The 20,104-nt window shown below is 42.3% G+C and overlaps 1 long non-coding RNA gene across 1 annotated transcript; it reads left to right on the top strand.

Moving 5' to 3' along the window:
- Positions 1-97: 97 nt before the first annotated feature.
- LOC128333920 (uncharacterized) lies at positions 98-13,953 on the top strand. Its single transcript, XR_008311119.1, has 2 exons — positions 98-1,329; positions 11,112-13,953. It is a non-coding gene; the product is annotated as an uncharacterized LOC128333920 (long non-coding RNA).
- Positions 13,954-20,104: the final 6,151 nt, after the last annotated feature.

The following is a 20,104-nucleotide window of genomic DNA, read 5'->3' as shown; positions in this document are numbered from 1 at the left end:
ATGTGATTACCCCCACCTGCAGCCAGAAGTGGAATATTCCACTCAACTACCTCAGGTTTCGACTACTAGCTCATTCTGCCGCATGTACGGATGAAACCTCTGTAGCTGCCTCTCAACTCTAGACTTTCCAAAGTTTAAATCAAGATGTCTTTTGGAAGGGACCGGGGGCATAATTATAACGGAACAGGGGGGAAATAGGCCTCCGAGGAAGTGAGGTCCACCAGCAGAGTGACAGCTCTTTTGTTCTCCCCCTTGCCCCTCTCTGAAGAGGGAGCAGAGGCCCATCTTTACTTTCTCTCCCAGGGCCTTGCTATACCCCTAGAAAGCATGCAGTTTCTTTTTCTTCAAACTGACTGGGGGTGGGGCATTGTGGATAAAACAAGGTAGAGCAAGATAGATAGTAATCTACATCAATGGGGAATTGTGTATAGGACATATCTGTAGACTTTCTAAGCTCTGGGAAGGAGTTGGACTAAGATTTGTCCACCTCTGGTTCACTGCTATATAAAGAGTAAAATTGTATATCAATGATTGGTATGGAGCTTTAATCACCACAGAAAGAGTTGTTTGAGAGGCAGTGGAACCAACAGATCTTAAAAAACAGGGGAAGAGAAATGGGAGATACAACAATTTTGTTGCTTTAATATTTATCCAAGACAGGAGAATTCTCAGTGTGTGTGTGGTGCATATGACAACTATTTGTCCTGCTCTCCATGCAACAACCAAGCCTCATATTTTCCTAGAGAAGACTATTCTGATATGCTTTGAGAGCCAAGAAGCATGTTTTTGTTTTTTTGTTTTTTAAAATCACTCAGATAAAAGCCCTCTTCAGATAATATGTTGTATGTGCATTCAGGTATCTGCACACATGTGCATGCTTCTGTGTGAATGATTGCACATGCATTCATTTTAAACTAGCTGACCCGGCACAGAGCATCTGCACCTCTAGTTCTCCCTGCCCCACCTCCCGCTGCAACTGATCCAGCTCCCTGCCCCGTCTTCATTTCATCTCCATTCCTTCAGTCAGTTTGTTCTCCCCCATCCCCCCATCTCTTCAGCCAGTTTGTTCGTTCTCTCCCTCCCCATCCCTTCAGCCAGTTCTGCCGCTGCTTTCTCTTGGCCAGCCAGCCACTGCTTTCCTGCATTCCTCCCACCCCTCCCCTTGCTCGTGAACTCTCGCAAGAGCTGCCACACATGGGATTAGCGATGGGTGCATCTAAGAGAACTATAGATAGATAGATGTGAAGCTGGGTAGAGGCCCACTGAAATGCACAATACAAATAAGAAGCATATTGTTGTGCATGCGTTCAGCATGATATGTGAATAACTGTAAGTGCATACAGATCTGTACATGCATATATACTGTATACAGATTTTGTGTGTGTTGAATATAACATGAATATCGCTAAAATCTCTCATGCAATGTTCTGAAACAAGTTTAGATACTCTCATAAGTAGCAGTGCTGGAATTATGGATAAGGATATGTACCATGACAAAATAAGACTAATTCCTCTTAAAATGTGACGCTGATATTGGTCCATTGATCTAGCCCAGTATTGCCTATCATGGCTGGCAGGAGGACTCTAAGTCATTGGACAGAATCCTTTCTCTGTCCTGCTACCCATGACCTTTGCAATTCCTGGACCAATATGAACCATATTGGGTACAGTTGTAGGGCCACATAGGGACACCTCAATAGTGTAGTCTGTGATGATGTCATCCACCCCAATTCAAGATGGCAAATACATACATGTTTGAGGCACAACTGGGCTAACTTGTGAAGCACATAGCCGATTTGAACCACAGCTATAGGGACATATAGGGACACCTCAATGGCATAATTTGTAATGATGTCATCCACCTTGACTCAAGATGGCAGACACATGAATGTTTGAGGAATAAGTAGGCCCAACTTGAACCAAATTTGCTATAGCTATAGGAACATATAGAGACACCTCAATGGCATTGTTTGTGATGATGTCATCCACCTCAGTTCAAGATGGCAGATGTGTGAATGTTTGAGGTACAAGTGAACTAACTTGTGAACCAACTAACTGATTCAAACCAAATATGTTACAGTTGTAGGGACACATAGGGACACCTCGACAGCATAGTGTGTAGTAATGTCATCCACCCCGATTCAAGACGGCAGACACGTGAATGTCTGAGGTGCAAGTGGCTAACTTGTAGACAGTTTAATCCATTTGAACCAAATTTGGTACAGTTGTAGTAAGTGACACATAGGGGCAACTCATTGGCGTAGTTTGTAATGATGTCGTTCAAGATGGTGGATGCATGAATGTTTGAGGTGCAGGTGGGCTAACTTGTGAACCACCTGATTTGAACCAAATATGGAACAGTTGTAGGGACACATAGGGACACCTTAACAGCATAGTTTGTGATGATGTCAACCAACCCAATTCAAGCTGGCAGACGAATGAATGTTTGAGGTGCAAGTGGGCTAACTTGTGAACCACATGATTTGAACCAAATTTGCTACACATGTAGGGACAGCTCACAGGTGTCATTTGTAATGATCTTATTCTGATGTATTCTTAATACTAAGGGTACCTGGGCAAAATTATGCTTATTGGAGCAAGAAGATCATATGAAGAAGTGGAAATGTAAATGAACAACATTTCATTAACATTTAGTTATCTGTGTGCTATCTATTTTGGGACAGAGCTGAGAGGTGATTTAAAAGCATATTTTTATCTAGGTCCTTTTTTGTTTGGAAAGCAATACAATTTATTTAAGGCATGTTTTGTAAGTATTTCTTTTGCTTAGCTCAATCTTTGCATATTTTGTATTTATGAGCATTCAGTTCTCTGCCCAGCTGCTGACATATATGGTGAGCATCTGCTCTAAGGAATGTATCCTGCTTGGAGGCTGGGCAACATTTCACTGTCCCCTCAGGGCTATGGATCATAGGAAGAGAGGCTTCATAATCAGCCATTACAGCTGTTCCTAGGGAGTCAGCTACATGCTGCTCCCTTGTCAACATCTGTCACAAACTACACATCAGTAGTCCCTCCATCTTTTCTCAGGTGAAGAAAAGTAAGATTGACAGACACGATGGGCCTTTCAACAAAATTCTGAAAAGGGCACTTTTCTCTTAAAGCTGCATTGGTGCTAGTACTAAACCAGTCTCGGTGGCATGATAACCTGTCCCCACGTAATGGATGGGGACAGCTTTGTTGCAGGGCAGATAACCTTGCTAGGGAGGTGAAATAACATTACTGCTGTTCACCACATTTTTAAAAATGGGGAAAGATGCATAACAACCACCAGTGAGGTGCAGTGTTCCCTCTAACAGGGATTCCCAGATGTTGTTGACTACAATTCCCAGCATCCCCAGCTGCAATAGCCTTTGCTTGGGGATTATGGGAGTTGTAGTCAACAACATCTGGCAATCTCTGTTAGAGGCAACACTGGAGAGGTGTAGTGATTAGAGAGCTGAAATAGGACTGAAGAGACATGGATTCAAATCTCCACACGGCCTTGAAGCGAGCTGGCTGACCTTGGGCCAGTCAGTATCTCTTGACCTAACCTAACTCACAAGATTCAATTCAGTTCAATTTATTACAATCAAAGGTCAGCACACAGATCAAATCCAGATACAAGGGTCCCCGAAAGTGAACATTGATACCAGTGTGTGTGTGTGTGTGTGTATACACACACACAAAAATACAATTAAGAACTATTACATAAAATGTAAAATGGAATAAGATAACAAAATAAAAACAAAATGAATTAAGAGCCTGTATTAACCATCTCTGACACACTGTATGTGGGTTTTAATTGCAGCTGTTCAGAATTTGGCCACCAGATGTGAGACATCGGTATACGTATCAGAGAGAAATAAGTTTATATAAAACTCATCAGAATTATTTCGATATCTAAAAACAAGAGGAGCAATAAGTCTAAGATGCAGATCACAATAAAATAAGCAATGCAAGAGCACATGACCTACTGTTTCAACATCGCCATTCCCACAAGGACACAATCTCTCTAAAAAAGGAGCCCTCCTAAATCTACCCTCTAATACCACAGAGGGTAACACATCCATCCGGGCTAGCGTCAGGTCTCTTCTGTGGATTGGATGGATAAGTCAGATTATACAGACAGCTGGCTGGTTTTTACAAGCGCTTAACTGCTCCAAACCACCTATAGCTTGATGCCCGACCTAAATCTATCTGGTGTCCCATATCGATAATATGCTGTTTAAGGATCACTCTGGCATTATCATAGCCCAGGGGGAGTAGAAATTCTATTGACAGTCCATATACTTTTAATTTTTCAGTGATTAAGAGGATCCAATCAGAGGGGTGTTCATCCTTAAAAATTAAGAGAGCTAAGCCAGAAGGGGGGGAAATCAGTTTCAGCCAGAAGTTGAAAATATAGCTCACAGGATTTTTGTGAGGGTAAACTGGGAGGAATCATATTAACTTAGCTCCTTACAGAATGGACAGGATAGAAATGTAATATGCAGAGTGATCGTTTGGTAGCAAGCATGACTTGTCCCCTTAGCTAAGCAGGGTCCACCCTGGTTGCATATGAAAGGGAGACTAGAAGTGTGAGCACTGTAAGATATTCTCCTCAGGGGATGGAGCCACTCTGGGAAGAGCAGAAGGTTCCAAATTCCTTCCCTGGCATCTCCAATATAGGGCTGAGAGAGATTCCTTCTCCAATATCTTGGAGAAGCCGCTCCCAGTCTTTGTAGACAAATACTGAGCTAGATGGACCAATGGTCTGACTCAGTATATGGCAGTGTCCTATATTCTTATATAAGACATTCCTGAGGTGGCTCAGTTTGAAGGCAGCTCTTGAGAAGATAAGGCTCAGACCAGGGGAGGCAGCAAATTTTTGTTTTCTTTCCTAAAGAAGAGAACAAGCAAGCAAATAAATCAACAAGAAAACAAGGGAGAAATGACAAGGTAAGTTTGTTAGGGTTAGTATTTTCTAGAATTTGATTTTTGGCTGGCTAGGGTTGTTTTTGACAGGGCAGTTTCATTTTGAGTTTCAGTTATTCCTAAAGAGACAGTGAGTGGGGATTAGCTACAGCTGAGTCACACAGCTTGTAGGAGGGCCACATTCATGAGGTGGCTCAGTTTGGTGGGCCACATTCATCAGGTGGCTCAGCCACATTATCACAAAGGAGACACCCATCTTGAGGAGAAGGTGAGGACTACTCCACATCTGTAATTTTCTTGGAGGGCAGAGCTTAAAACCTTTAACTAGCTGACAACTGCCACTAAGATCTAGCTTTCAAGTAAATGAGCACTATATATTCTAAATAGCCAATAAAACCAGTTATGAAAGCAGAATGGCAGCAGGGGAGGGGGTGCTTCCCAGTGTATTGCACAGAGTATTGCATGTATGACTCAGGGGCATAGCCACTATTGGGCAACCGGGTTCAAAGAACCCAGGCCCCAAGACACACACCCCGCCACATCTGACATCAGATGTGGGGAGTATGGTTTAGCTCCCTCATGGGGCCATGTGGCCCCATTGGGGAATTAAATGGCCAGTGCTGCATTCGCAGCACAGTTAAGGCTGCTCCTGGCCATGCCACGAACACAGTGCTGGACTCCATCTAACTCCCAAACAGGGTTGTGCAGATCCATACAGGAGCTAGACCATTCCCCCACATCTGACATCAGACATGGGGTGTGTAAAGAAAAGAAAAAAACCTTATACACAAAATTATGTATATAAACTGTGTATAATAATCTGTAGAAAAATTACACACTATAAATCAATATTGTATTATCAAAAAACCATTGTATCCAAAATATGCCATACAAACAAATTCCTAACACATCTGTGATGATTCACAAAATGGACAATTGTATAAACATGTTAACAATAAAGAAGCATACAATGGCAATGAAAGAATCCCAAGGTTGTAGCTGAAGGGTCAAAGATGGTCAAAAGGTCCTTTTTAGATGTACAATAAATCAAGAGCTTCCTGTAGGGTGTCACAGGGTCAGTTCTTACATTTGCTCAGTCTTGCTACTGCTCCAAAAGATCAGTTCTTGCTGTTATTTGCTGTTACTCTCAACAGGTATCCTAGGTAAGCAGGTATCTAGGTAATTTGTAGCCTGTTTCCTCCTGCTCTAAGCAGGGCTTCATCGTGAGAAGTTTTAAGCAATTTTCATTAGTGGCTCATTCTAAAAAGAATTTTAAAAACCATAGTAATGCAGTGATCCCTTCACTATTAAAATACTTTCAACAGAATTATTATATAAACTCAAACAAAGAGAAGGTTTACTTACTTAGTTGCTCCTTACTTAAGGCAATTTTCATAAATGGTTATTTTTTAGTAGTTTCACATTGAACTCTACTGATTCAGGGTCATTCAAAAAAACAGCTCCTGCAATGCTGCTTAATAGACCCTTCAAACTCCCTCAGCCTTATACACTCCCATTAATTAACAACAGTATGCTCATTATCCAATCAATTATATAAATACCTAAGATTACAGACACTAACACATATGTGCAGAAAACGCCAACATCAAAGCATCACAAAGAAGGGTAAAGTTGTTAGACCTTTTTATAAAGATAAAGGTTCAAAAGTCTATAAAGGATCTACACAATATTTGAATGTTCCATTGATACAAACTTTGATAACACCAAACACAGCAGTTTATCTCCACTTACATGGTCTCTATAGGTAACAGGCCAGGTCATTGGCCTGATTCAAGCCCAATGGTTTTAAAGTTTGAAGTTGGTGTGTAAAGAAAGCTTCCCTTTGTAAAAGAACAGTTTTAATATCTGAATAAGAAAATTTTTTAGGTTTGAATTTATAGATGACAAAAAACTCAAAATCATTGGGGGAACGTCCCCCCTGTATAAAATGACTAACCATGGGGCATTCCAAATTTTGATTCCTTATTCGGGTACAGTGTTCCAGAATGCGAGCCCTAACTGTTCTAGTTGACATCCCAATGTACCTAAGAGAACATGGGCATTGTATTATGTGTGGGCTAACCGCCCACATATGATGTCAGACATAGGGTGTGGGGGGCCATTGCCATGGCTGGACATGGGTGGCCGCTGGCCTCCCTCCACTAGTGGTATGACTAGCTGCCTGAGGGGCAGAAGTGGGTGTGTGATCAGTGCCAAGAGTTCCTGGCTTTCAGGGAGCAAGTTCATTCCCTTGAAGCCAAGGTGGCTGACCTGGAGAAGCTCAGGGAGGCAGAGAGGTATGTAGATGAGATCCTCAAGGATGTGATAGAGGCATCCCACTCCCAGGCTGACGGCTCCTCTTCTGTCATGGAAAACAAAGGTCTCAGGCAAGGAAGACATCAGTCTGAGGAAGAGGGGAATGATTCCTTAGAAGGGACCCCTAAGGAAGCTGAAAGGGAAAGTCAGGAGACACAAAGCATGGAACTTCTTTGAAACTTCAATAAGAGAAGCTCAGTTGGATTGTATACCAAGAAGGAGGGAAGGTACTACCAAGTTCAGGAGGACGCCAGCGTGGCTAACAAGTAGAGTCAGGGAAGCTATAAAAGGGAAGAAGACTTCCTTCAGTTTCTTTCAAGATGTCATAGTATACTTGGACTTCCAAAAAGCTTTTGACAAAGTTCCCCACCAAAGGCTCTTGAGTAAACTTAGCAGTCATGGGATAAGGAGGTTCATGTGTGGACTGGTAACTGGTTGAAGGACAGGAAACAGAGGGTAAGAATAAAGGGACAGTTTTGACAATGGAGGGAAGTAAGAAGCGGTGTCTCCCAGGGATCTGTGATGGGACCAGTACTCTTTAACCTCTTAATAAATAATCTAGAAGTTGTGGTACCAGCAAAATGGTCAAATTTGCAGATGACACCAAATTATTTAGGGTAGGGAAATCCATAACGTATTGTGAGGAGCTCCAAAAGGATTTCTTCAAACTGGGGGAGTGGGTAACAAAATGGCAAATGCAGTCCAATGTAAGCAAGGGTAAAGTGATGCATATTGGGGAAAAACAAACCAAAACCCCAACATCACATATACACTGATGAGGTTTGAGTTGTCGGTGAATGACGAGGAGAGAAATCTTGGGGTCATGGTGGACAGCTCCTTGAAAGAGTCAATTCAGAGCTGTGGAAAAGGCCAATTCCATGCTAGGGATCATTAGAAGGGGATTGAAAATAAAAATGCTATTATTATAATAATGTCCTTATACAAATCTATGGTGTGACCACATTTGGAGTAGTGCATACAGTTCTGGTCACTGTATCTTAAGAAGGCCATTGTAGAACTTGAAAAGTGCAGAAGAGGGCAACCAAGATGATCAGGGGCCCAGAGCACCTTCCTTATGAGACAAGGTGACAGTATCGGGGATTTTGTAGTTTGGAAAAGAGGTGTCTATGGGGAGACATGATAGAAGTATATAAAATAATGCATGGAGTAGAGAGTGTGGATAGAGAGAAATTTTTCTCCTTCTCTCACAACACTAGAACCAGGGATCATCCCATGAAACTGAAGGCCAGCGAATTTAGGATCAACAAAAGGAAGTGTTTTTTCACACAGCGCATAATTAATCTATGGAATTCTTTGCCATGGGATGTGGGGATGGCCACTAGCTTGGATGGCTTTAAAAGGGGCTTGGACAAAGTCATGTCCAAGGTCTATCAGTCTCTACTAGTCTGGTGGCTTTAGGCCACCTCCAGCCTCAGAGGCAAGGTGCCTCTAAATACCAGTTGCAGGGGAGCAACAGCAAGAAAAAGGGCATGCTCTCACCTCTTGCCTGTGGGCTTTTCAGAGGCAACTGGCAGGCCACTGTGTGCTGGACTAGATTGGCCTTGGGCCTGATCTAGCAGAGTTGTTCTTATGTACAGTGGGGCCTCCTTATTTGTATAACATCCAATCAGCAAAGGAATACATTACCTAGGAGGTGGGCTATAAAGTCTTCTTTGTTCTTCAAAGTTTCCTCTAGAGAAAATTTGTCAATCATGTTTTAGTTAAAGAGCATCCATTCTTAGTTCAAGGTGTTGGACTAGTTGGTCTATCAGATGTCTACTAATTCCTCTAATCATTAGCTGAATGTGGTGGAGAGATAGATGTGGGCTAACAAGCTGTAATTAAATCCAGGTAATATGAAAGCAATCCTGCTCAGATAAACTGCTTTGGCAATGATCTAGATGTGTTCTTGATGAAATGGCACACTCCTTGAAGGAGTGAGTTTGTAGCTTGGGAATTCTCCTAGATCTAATACTTCACCTGAGCACCCAGGTATGAGACAATGGACTGAACAGAGATTTGGGATTCCCTTGGATTATAACAATTGTTTGCAACTCCCTACTGATTAACATTGACATGATTTGAAGACTACACAGATTGGTTGGATGAAGCAGCTTTCCTTTTTTGCTTCTGAAATGTTAGTCCATAGAATCAAAAGGAAAAGTGTGGTGTTCAATGAATATGTGTAAGTTCTTGGTCATGACAGAGGATGTTAATTCTCTAATTTATGACAACGCCTGATTAATTTGCTTAACCTCCAAGTGGGAACCATGCATTTTGACAGGGTGATGCTTGAAATACATTCTCTATGTGCAACTTCTCCATGCTTTGGTGTGAATGCATGTGATTCCATATCCATACCGTATTTTATGGACTATAAGACTCACTTTTTTCCTCGAAAAATATCCGCCAAAATTCAGGTGCGTCTTATATGTTTTAACAGTTTAATATGTTAAAACTCTGAAAAACTGGATTAAAATTAAGGTGCGTCTTATAGTCCGTAGCGTCTTATAGTCCGTAAAATACGGTAATTCAACCCTCATTAACCACAACCAGGCCTGGTTTAAACTTTGGAATTGATGCCTGATGTATAAAAACCCAACCCTTTCCCATGCTGGTCATGTCTAAATTAGATTACCCATGCCTACCACACACACTCTATCTATCTATCTATCTATCTATCTATCTATCTATCTATCTATCTATCTATCTGTCTGTCTTTGGACCAGGCTATTTAAAAGAACGCCTCCTCTGTCATGAACCCACCTGCCTTTTATGATCTTCTGGAGAGGTCCGGTTGCGGTTGTCACTGGCTCATCTAGTGGTGACTCAGGATTGGGCTTTCTCTGTGGCTGCCCCAGGGCTTTGGAATATGCTCCCTGCTGAACCAAGAGCATCTCCTTCTCTGTTTGTTTTCAGGAAGACCCTCAAGACTTTCCTGTTCTCACAAGCTTTTAATTAGAATTTTAATAATTTTAATAATTTGTTTTATGTTTTTTTAATTGTGTTTTATGTATTTTAACCTCTGATTTTAATGTTGGGATTTGTACCCTGCCTAGAGCTTTACATATCAGGTGGTATTAAAAATATGATTGATAAATAAATAAATAAATTGTGTGTGTGTGTGTGTGTGTGTGTGTGTGTGTGACCATCTATATCGATAGACACTTGGTTGACATACACTGAGGGATAATTGACTAATATGTTTTTGAAGTAATTTTGTCATTAGTTATTTGCAGAAACTAAAAAAATTGTAACTGTGACTGGCTTTATTCTGAATACAGCTGAAAATTGCTCCTTCTCCTGATGGATTAATAGCTAGTCTACTTAGTTTGAAAGTTGGCCTGTAGGGACACCACAAGACTTGTTTTCTAACCTGAGCTTAAGGCACTTGTGCTACTGTTGACTGGCCAGATGCTGAGCATGCCAAGGAGTGGGCAAGGAACAGCCTCCATGACCATGCCTCTGAACCCCACAGAATACTGTTGGTTTAGTCCCATTCAGCCAACCCTTCTTCCTCACTGTTGGATTAAAGGGGATGGAGCCAACAGACGAGGCCCCAGAGGAAAGACAGGGCTCCCAACCTTTAAAAAATGCTTACTTCTCCCTCTTTTTGTCAAACTGGGAGGAAAAACAAACTGCAGAGACTGGGAGGGAGGAAATGAATCATGTGCTAAAGATTTCAGGCATCAGAGAACAGTGCGAAGGCACACTGGTGTAAGTCAGTCCCACTCTCAAATCTAGAACCAGTTCCTGAAAGCTCCCTGGGACCTCCTCAGAGAGATGCTGGAGAGAATAATCTAATCTGTCTGCGGCAAGGAGAGTAACAGCACTTCAGGGCACTGTCCTTGGTAGCAATTTATCCTTTTTGTTCTCTGCAGATGCTCCACGCTCTAGCTCAGTCTGGAATATGACTTCTACCTGCATCCTGAAAACTTGGACGGGATGAGCCCTGAACTGATTAGCTACTGCAAAGAAATACAGAGTCTTCCTTTGAGGCCCTGACTCTGAGTCATGGCTGCCCTGTTACACTGCCATTCCCCCAATGACATGTTTGTTCTTTAAGAAATATCACCTCCTTTATTTTGTAACTCTTAAATCTCTGGAAGCAATGGGGCAAACCATCTCTACACAAACAGATAGGAAATTTTATTAAGTACCACTGAAAATCAATATGGACAGAGGAGCTAATAAATTAAGTGAGATTCTTAAAGCCACCCTGTAGGTGGAGCTACTCACTTGGCTATCTCACAGCATCTTTCTGCACTGTTGAGACTAATGAGGTTCACCGAAGATTTGCAGTAACTATTGGCTGAGAGTCAAACCTGAAAACTCTGTTGTATAGTTAAAATGTCAATCTGAATACTAATCGAACTGAACAGTTTCATAAATGCTGGGTGAGTTTCTGGTATTTTTAATTATCAATTTTAGGGCTCAAGGTGGTCTGTAAATTGCATTTCTGTTTTACTGCAGGGAGTAGGTATCTCTTCCAAGCACAAGTAAGGCAGCAGTTATATCACTATTAGAATCCTAGTGAAATGCCTGTCATAATGGTGGTGTGCATATGTGTGGAAGAAGAGTCTGTGCAATGAGGCCCCTGTGTTAGAGGTCAGAGTCAAGAGTGTAGCAAGGTTGGGGTGGGCCCAGAGACAAGATTTTAAAATGCCCCCCCTCACTGAAGCTCAGCTCATGAAATAAAGAAATTTTAAATGAGGCTGAATAGTGGTAACAAAAAGCATAGTAAAATGTATATGTGCCACAATAGAACATTATCCTAAATTATTTTTTTAAAGGTTTTGTAAATTGTGGACGATGAAAGTCATTTAATGGTACTAGAGAAAGACATGCTGTTCTGGTAGCTCCGGGTCTTAACACTCACATCAGTTTTGGAGGATGAATACAACCGAAGGAAGCCCAGGCGGGTGCACGGCTGGGGGAGTCAGTCATGTGACTCGCCTCAGGCGGGGCAAGGCAGTGGGCCCCCAGACAACTGTCTCCCCTTGCCCTATTATAGTTACGCCCCTGGTCAGAGTACAGGCTTTCAGGGGTAGCTGGTGAGTGGCAATGTAGTCCCTTCATACTGTGTTTTATTTTTCCTGTGTGGGAGAAAGTAAAAGAGTGCATTTAGGCACACCCTTCGCTGTGTGTGAAGAGTTAATCCTGCCCCTTTCCCAGGTAATCCTAGTGTCTGGAGGGATGGTCAGGTTTTCCTCCCTTCCCCCAACACTGCCTGATGCTGCAGACACCTTACTTTGAGTCACAGAACTTAAAATGAAACCACTGGGAATTGGGTCATTCCCTCTATGAATGGAAACTCCCGTTCACCCATAGATTCCTTCCTGGGTTCCCTTCCTTCCTTCCTTCCTTCCTTCCTTCCTTCCTTCCTTCCTTCCTTCCTTTCTAATATTATTTTATTGTTTTAAGAAAGATAAACCAAGAGAAATAAGAAACAGAAAAGAAAAAAAGAAACAAGAAACAGGATAATCAAACCCAGAAATTACAAAGATTCTCAATAAAGTCTATATACGTCAACCTAAATTCCTTCAGCCAACATGTCTTCCCCACACCCACAACTCTACACATTATTAAGTACAGAACTGAAACAACAATGATATTTTTACTGTCTGCATTAGTTTCCTCTACAAAGAAAAGCCATATCTCGGATGATGTAGCAATCCCTGCAATATATTATATTGAATAAATGGTTCCCACACATGAAAGAAAAAATCCTCAGATTTGTTTTTAATATATGCAGTTATTTTGGCCATTGATGCGTATTCCCAAAGTTTGAGATGCCAATCATCTAAAGTTGGAATCAAATTTGTTTTCCAACAGGAAGCATAAAGGATTCTTTCTGCCATTATCATACATAAAGAAAGTTCAGTATGTTTTGCAAGAATATGCAGTTTAGTAAAATTTAACATGAAGATTTCTGGGAGAAGAGGGAAGTTTGTATGCAAAATTTGCTACATCTTGGAATATATTGATCTCCAAAATTTTTGAGCTTTTTTACATGTCCACCACATACGATAGAAAGTACCTGTCTGCTCCATACATTTCCAGCAATCTCCAGGATAGTTATTGTTCATCTCTGAAATCATTGCTGGAGCAATATACCAAAGCAGGTACATTTTATACCAATTTTCTCTTAGAGTATTATTCACAGTAAATTTTATATTCACCTTCCATTGAAATTCCCACGGTTGCATCTCTGTTGTTCTGTTTAAGATCTGCATCCATTTTACCATACAGTCCTTTACCTGTTCAGATTCAGAGTCATACTTCAATAGAAGTTCATATATAAGGCCTAGCATGTGTTCTGAGTTCTTTGTTCAAATTTCAAATTCTGTCAAATCTCTTAATTTCCCACCTTGCTTCCATACTTCTTGCTGAATTATGCTTTTAATCCATAAGTATAGTAACCAGGAAGGAGTTTCTTTCCACTCTTGACTTAAGCATTGAAAGGATTTCATTTTTGATCTTCCCTCCATAAGACTCTGCAAATCGTATACTCTCCATTGATCAAATTGTTTTGTATGTTCTTCTCTGTGAAAATATATATTTAATATTGAAGCTACCGGCGACAATGTTGGGCTTATCCTTTTTTTGTACTTATTCCATACCTTCATTAAGAGCTGTTCCTAATGGGGTGATTTTTAATTTCTACATTCATTTTCTTTATATTCCATTTCTTATATGTGACAATAAAGTATGATGCTGAAATGATAGTTTTCCATCTGTATTATTCTATGGAACGGTACGGGGCAGGGGGGAGTCATTATGTTAGTGACTTCTCTGGAGTTCCTCAGAAAGGAGATCAATAATAGCAGAAAAGCTTTCCTGGAAGGCAACTTGCCTACCAATACCAATCTTTCTCTCCCATGCACAGACACAGGGACATGTTGGATTTGTCTAGGGTGCATTATCAATTAATGCAGGACAATGGTGAAGCACAACTGGTTGGACCACCACACCATGTGAACAAAATGTACACCTTAGAAGCAGGGGCGTAGCAAGGTTGGAGGGGGCCCAGAGACAAGATTTTGAAATGGGCCCCTCACTGATACACACACACACAAACACACTTCACAATATATCATGCACTCACACTCACATCCCCATTAGGAATACAGTGAATATCTGAATCTAGTTGTTTACTCTCTGCTCCTGCCGATCTCCAAGAGACTCAACATAATTCATAGGGGTTGCAACATGGGTGGGTGGGGAGTCATGTGATGTGCCTCTGGGGGGCCCCTTGAGGCAGTGGGGCCCCAAGACGACTGCCTCCCCTTGCCTAATGGTAGTTACGCCCCTGCTTAGAAGGTATCAAAGAAGGTACCAAAGAAGCCTCTGTAGCATACATGGAGCCCACAGCCGAGGTTGTTTTCATCAGCAGATAAGTCAGTGTGGGTAGGGTTCCTGAAGGTGGAAACTTTGAAAAACCTCTGTGCTAGAGTATTGCAGAATTCTGGTAAGTGGGTTTTATATTTATTGATGGTCAGCTGAAGAGAATCAGATCAAACTCTACAGTTCCACAAATACAAAGAGGCTATTCATGCGTGCGTGCAAAACCAGGCTAAGGGAGCCCAGCCCAGTTTTGCATGCATGTGTGAACTGCCGGGATTGGGACCAATTCTGGTGGCACCATGGTGGCAAACCCACCTATGGAACCTCCCTTCTAAATGAATTAGGAGAGCAAGTGCTCTCCTAACCCCATTGATTTGATCGTGTGTCAGCTGTGGCTGGCAGTCTCAGGGAGGGGAGGGTGGATCCCTCTAATGCACTGTGCACTGCAGGACTGGGTGGTTTGTTCTAGCTACCCAACCCTTGGTGCTTTCGGCAGGAGCTGCTGCTCATTTGAGCGGGTGATATGTCTCCCCAGAGATGGCAAAATGATCGTCTGCAGGGAGGTAAGCGCTTTCGGGCTTCCTCTCCACAAAATGGGTAGCCCTTTCTCACTGCATGTGAGAAAGGGCTCAAAGTCACTGGCGGAGCTACCATAGTGCGAACGAGTCCTAATAACATGGGGCGCTGCACTTCAGGGGCCACGCCTCACAACCCAGCCATGCCCTCAGCATCAGACATGGAGCTACAGGAAGGACTGTAGCACAGCGGAAGAGCATCTGCTTTGCATGCAAAGGGCCCCAGGTTCAATTCCTGGCATCTCCAGGTAGGTCTGGGAAATACCTGTCTGAAACCTTGGTCAACTACTGCTGGTCAGTGTAGACAATACTGAGCTAGATGGACTGAATCAGTATAAGGTGGCTACCTACGTATCCTGTCTCAGACTCAGAACCGGAAACTGCAGATTCCCTTTCATCTTCTCGTAGCCACACCCCAAAATGAAGTGCTGAATAAACCAGTGAAGCTGTTCACTGAACCCTGAGTTGCCTCGGGACTTTCAGCAGTCAGCCTCAGCCCCCAAATACTGCACCATTCCACATGGAGTGCATGGAAGCATTACAATGGGAATGTGATTCTTGTCAATTGAATCCTGTCCTTTCAGCCAAGTTCACACTATCTCCAAGATGTGACAACCTTTCTTGACCAGTCAGAGCAAAGATAGTATCAGTCTTGCTTCTCTCAAAGTGTCTTGCCTCTCTCAGCTCCTGTCAGAAAACCAACACTGCCCTGTTGGTTTCTGTGAAGAAGGATCTGGAAAGCAGACACACAAAAACCCAACCCTGATGCCTCCACAACCACCATTGTTGTTGTTGTTGTTTATTGTTTACACAGTCAGACAGGTGTTATTGACTGGCTTGTTTTATCCAGACATCGAGTCCTTCCCAAGGGCCTGGGATGGCTGAATTTTATTATCAATGTTGTTGCTGTTATTATTATAGACATCATCACAGAATATAGTCTGTTCCCAGTAATGTTGCTTTTTGTAATTGACTGAAGGTGATTTCTGTGGCCCCTATGGTGTTGAGGTGCTCTTCAAGTTGTTTTGGAATTGCACCTAGGGCGCCAGTTACTACTGGGATGATGATGATGATGGATGATGATGATGATGATGATGGTGATGATGATGATGATAATTCTATTTACACGCAGTCTACCAGATGTTATTGACTAGATTTGGTACTTTAATTATCGGGCCAAGGGTCAAGGATAACTAAAGAAACATTAAAGATAGTGTCATAGTATTCATGCTGTTCCAAGTAGTGTGGCCATCTGTAGTTGAAGTGTTGTAATTTTATCAATGCCCAAGGTGTCAAGATGGTGTTCATGTTCTTTTGGTACTGCACCAAGGGCACCAACAACTATTGGCACCACTAGTGTTTTCTTTTTCCAGAGCCATTCAATTTCAATCTGAAGTTCCTTGTATTTCGTTATTTTCTCCAATTATTTTTCGTTGACTCGTCTATCCCCTGGGATTGCAATAGCAATTATCAGAACCCGATTCTTCTCAATGACTGTCAGATCCGGCGTATTTTGCACTAAATGCCTATCAGTTTGTATTCAAAAATCCCAGAGGACTTTTGTCTCCTTATTTTCTGTGACCTTCTCAATTGGAAGATTCCACCAATTCTTGCTTGGTGGCAATTTGTAATTCTTGCAAAAGTTCCAGTGGATCATTGCAGCAACTTTATTGTGTCTTTCCTTATAATCAGTCTGCGCGATTTTCTTACAGTAACATACAAGGTGCTCAACAGTCTCATCCACTTCCTTGCATAACCGACACTTACTGTCTTTCTGGGTGTTATCAATTTTTGCTTTTATAATGTTTGTTTGATTGTTCCTGGGCTGCAAAAATGAGACCTTCCGTTTCTTTCTTCACTGTCCCCGTCTTTAACTACTGCCAGGTTGTGCTATTGTTGACTTTCAATTGTATGTCATTAAAGAACTGACCGTGATGATGATGATGATGATGATGATGATGATGATGAATATAAATTTGTATACTGCCCACTACTGAAGTCTCTAGGCAGTTTACAGCATAAAACAAACCAAGAATAAATCAAACCAAGAATTTAACATTTAAAACATATACAAACCAGATTAAAATATCTATTAAAAAAACACCAACTAAAAAGCTTGGCTGAAGAGATGTGTCTTCAGTTGTTTCCTAAATGCCAGCAGGGATGGAGCAGCTCTAATCTCAGCAGGAAGTGCATCCCACAGCCCTGGGGCAACTACAGAGAAGACTCTCCTTTGAGTCACCTCCAGAAGAGCTGGCGGCACCCTCAGACCTCCCCTGAAGATCTTAATAGGTGGTGGGGTTCATAATGAAGAAGGTGTTCTCTTAAATACCCTGGGCCCAAGCCATTAAGGGCTTTATAGGTAATAACCAGCACTTTGTATTTTGTCCAGAAACCTATTGGTAGCCAGTGTAGATCTTTTAGAATCAGAGTAATATGGTCTCTACAGGACATCCCGGAGACCAATCTAGAAGCAGCATTCTGCACCAATTGCAGTTTCCGGACTATGTAGAAAGGCAGACCCAGTTTGCTAGTTCTTTTGTCACCCAGTAACTCTGCTGAACACTCAGGTATTGGAAGGAAGTTTAGCACTCACATTCAAGGCACTATCTGACTTTAAGTTCTATTATCAGCTTGCTGCTGTCTTGAAAGCTGGCATGGCAGTTCTATACTCAGGGTCAAAAACAGCATGAGCCCTGCACCCACTTTCAAAGAAAAATATCTAAGACAAAGTAATGCAATCTCTCCCATGAAGACAGAGATACAGAATGAAAATTGGTGGGCGCATTTAGAGCAGCATTCTATGATTCAATGACAAACTTCCATTTCAACGCTGTATCTGTTTTTAAGATATAAATGTGATATCTCCCTTGAAGACTGAGGTGTCAGAATGATATGCACATTCAAGAGACCATGAAGACCAAACTGGCCACTGTGTCTATTTTCAAAGGGGCCTGGGAAAGGTACAGACTAGATTCTTCTGATGTGACATCTGATGTGAGACCTCTCAAACAATGGCAGACATCCAGACATGTTGTTCATGCAGAAAAAAGGTTCAAGTCTGCAATAGGGGAGGAGTGGTTTTTGTTACTATGTGTCCCTTGGGGAACCAAGATCTTCAGGAATATATTTGGGGGGGCACAGTGGGCTGTAGAGGGAAGGGGTGAGGAGAGCAGCAAAAAATTGCACTTCCCCCCTTGAGTATATGAAGTGGTTTTCTGTGTGTGCAACATTAGGAGGCAGGAAAAGTTTCATTATTCAATAGTGTCTATCTATTTTGACTGCTGAGTCCACAGGGGAGAACAGAACCTCTTCAACAGTGGCTCCAGGGAGTCTGCTGTCACAGGAGATATGGTGCTATACCGGCTTATCATCGTTTAGGAAGCTATGTAGGACTTCATTTGTTCGGCAAATTATGGTGGTTGAAGACCACCATAATTAGTTTCTTGGATTTTTAATTGATCTCATTTGCTGATGTTGTTTTCATGATCATTGTAATACTGTGTAATTTTAAAGGCCTGTAGTCATGCTTTTGTTAGGATTTTAAAATTATATTGTAAGATGCTTCGAGGTGGTGGGGTTAGGGATAGAAAGATTTTAAATCTCTCTGCCTGCAATTTTCCATTCTACTGAGATATTTCTTAAGCTGTCTGAACGCTTCCCTACATATGCCAAATTCCTAACCTCAAGTAGCACAGACTGGTTGAATGAACCATCACTAGTGACAGAAGCATTGGACAAGCCCTGAGCTTCACATCCAGGAGCCCCTGGAACCTGAAGCAACGGAACCTGGAACCCCAGAAACAGCCTACCCTGAGCCAGAGACCACCAAGGAACTGGACTCCTCTACACCAGGAACATTCTGTTCCCAATTCACATTCAGTTCTTTTCCCAGTCCTGTTCCCAGTTCACACAGTTTGCAGAAAATACATTAGGCAGGAACAGACAGACAGGTGATGGTTTGCTTCACTGCAGGCCTGATGTCTGCCCCTTTAAAGCTCTCTGTTCTTCAGTGTGGTGTGTGGGCTCCTGGGTGTGTAGTCAGGACCCAGCAGGATGTAAGACTACTTTTGGAGATGAGACGCTTATCCTCTTCAGATGTTAATCTTCCACAGAGGCTCAACATGTGAAGGGGGAAATGGAGCCAACCAAGCCCCCTTGCTGACACTCTTATGACCCTCAGTTCAGGACCCTCCAACTGGGGGAGGAGGCATACAGTTCTGGGTGGGAGAACGAGTGGGGGACCCAGCCCCAATGTGTCTCTGGGCCACTGGATGCCCCCACACCAGGAGAACCAGGTGAACCCCAGCCAGCATCTGGCTGTGTCCTCCTCAGGTCATAATGGAGGTGCTGGAGGTGAGATGGTCCCACAGTCCTTGCATCATCAAGACAACACATAAGAAATTGAGCAAGCTGCATTTTAGATACAGAGCCTCCCCTAGGCAAGGGGTGGAGCCAATTCCCTCTGTTTGGGCAGCAGCCATAAAAACCAATGGCCTGCTTACATAGGAACCTGGGAACATTAAAAAACAGAACAAAAACCCTTAGAAGATATTCAGCTACTGAATATCCAAACATAAAAAGACAACAGTGTAGACATATAGAGCACAATTTTCAACAATTATTTGCTAAGGAGAGGGAACAAATGCAGTTCCTTTAAAGCCAACCATAAGAAGATTTCGGTTTAGAGTATATGCAATAACTCGTATTGAAGCAACAATTTAATCTCAACAAAGCTTTAGATAATCTGCAAACACCTGTGTTTGCTGATTCTCTACACACACACACCCCATCTTGTGACTGTCCTTAGCTAAGGGGTAAAAAAAGAAAAGAAAAAAATCTTCTGCATTTGCCTTGTGAGTCTTCTGCATCTGGAACAAGAACAACCAGCACTAGATGGCAATGGATGTAGTTGGGCCCATTGTCCATCTCGAGCCTTTAGGTCTCAGCAT

Source organism: Hemicordylus capensis, chromosome 1, assembly GCF_027244095.1.
Source record: "Hemicordylus capensis ecotype Gifberg chromosome 1, rHemCap1.1.pri, whole genome shotgun sequence".
NCBI lineage: Eukaryota > Metazoa > Chordata > Lepidosauria > Squamata > Cordylidae > Hemicordylus > Hemicordylus capensis.
The sequence above is the reverse complement of the archived record's forward strand: the minus strand, read 5'-3'. Positions and strand labels throughout refer to the sequence as shown.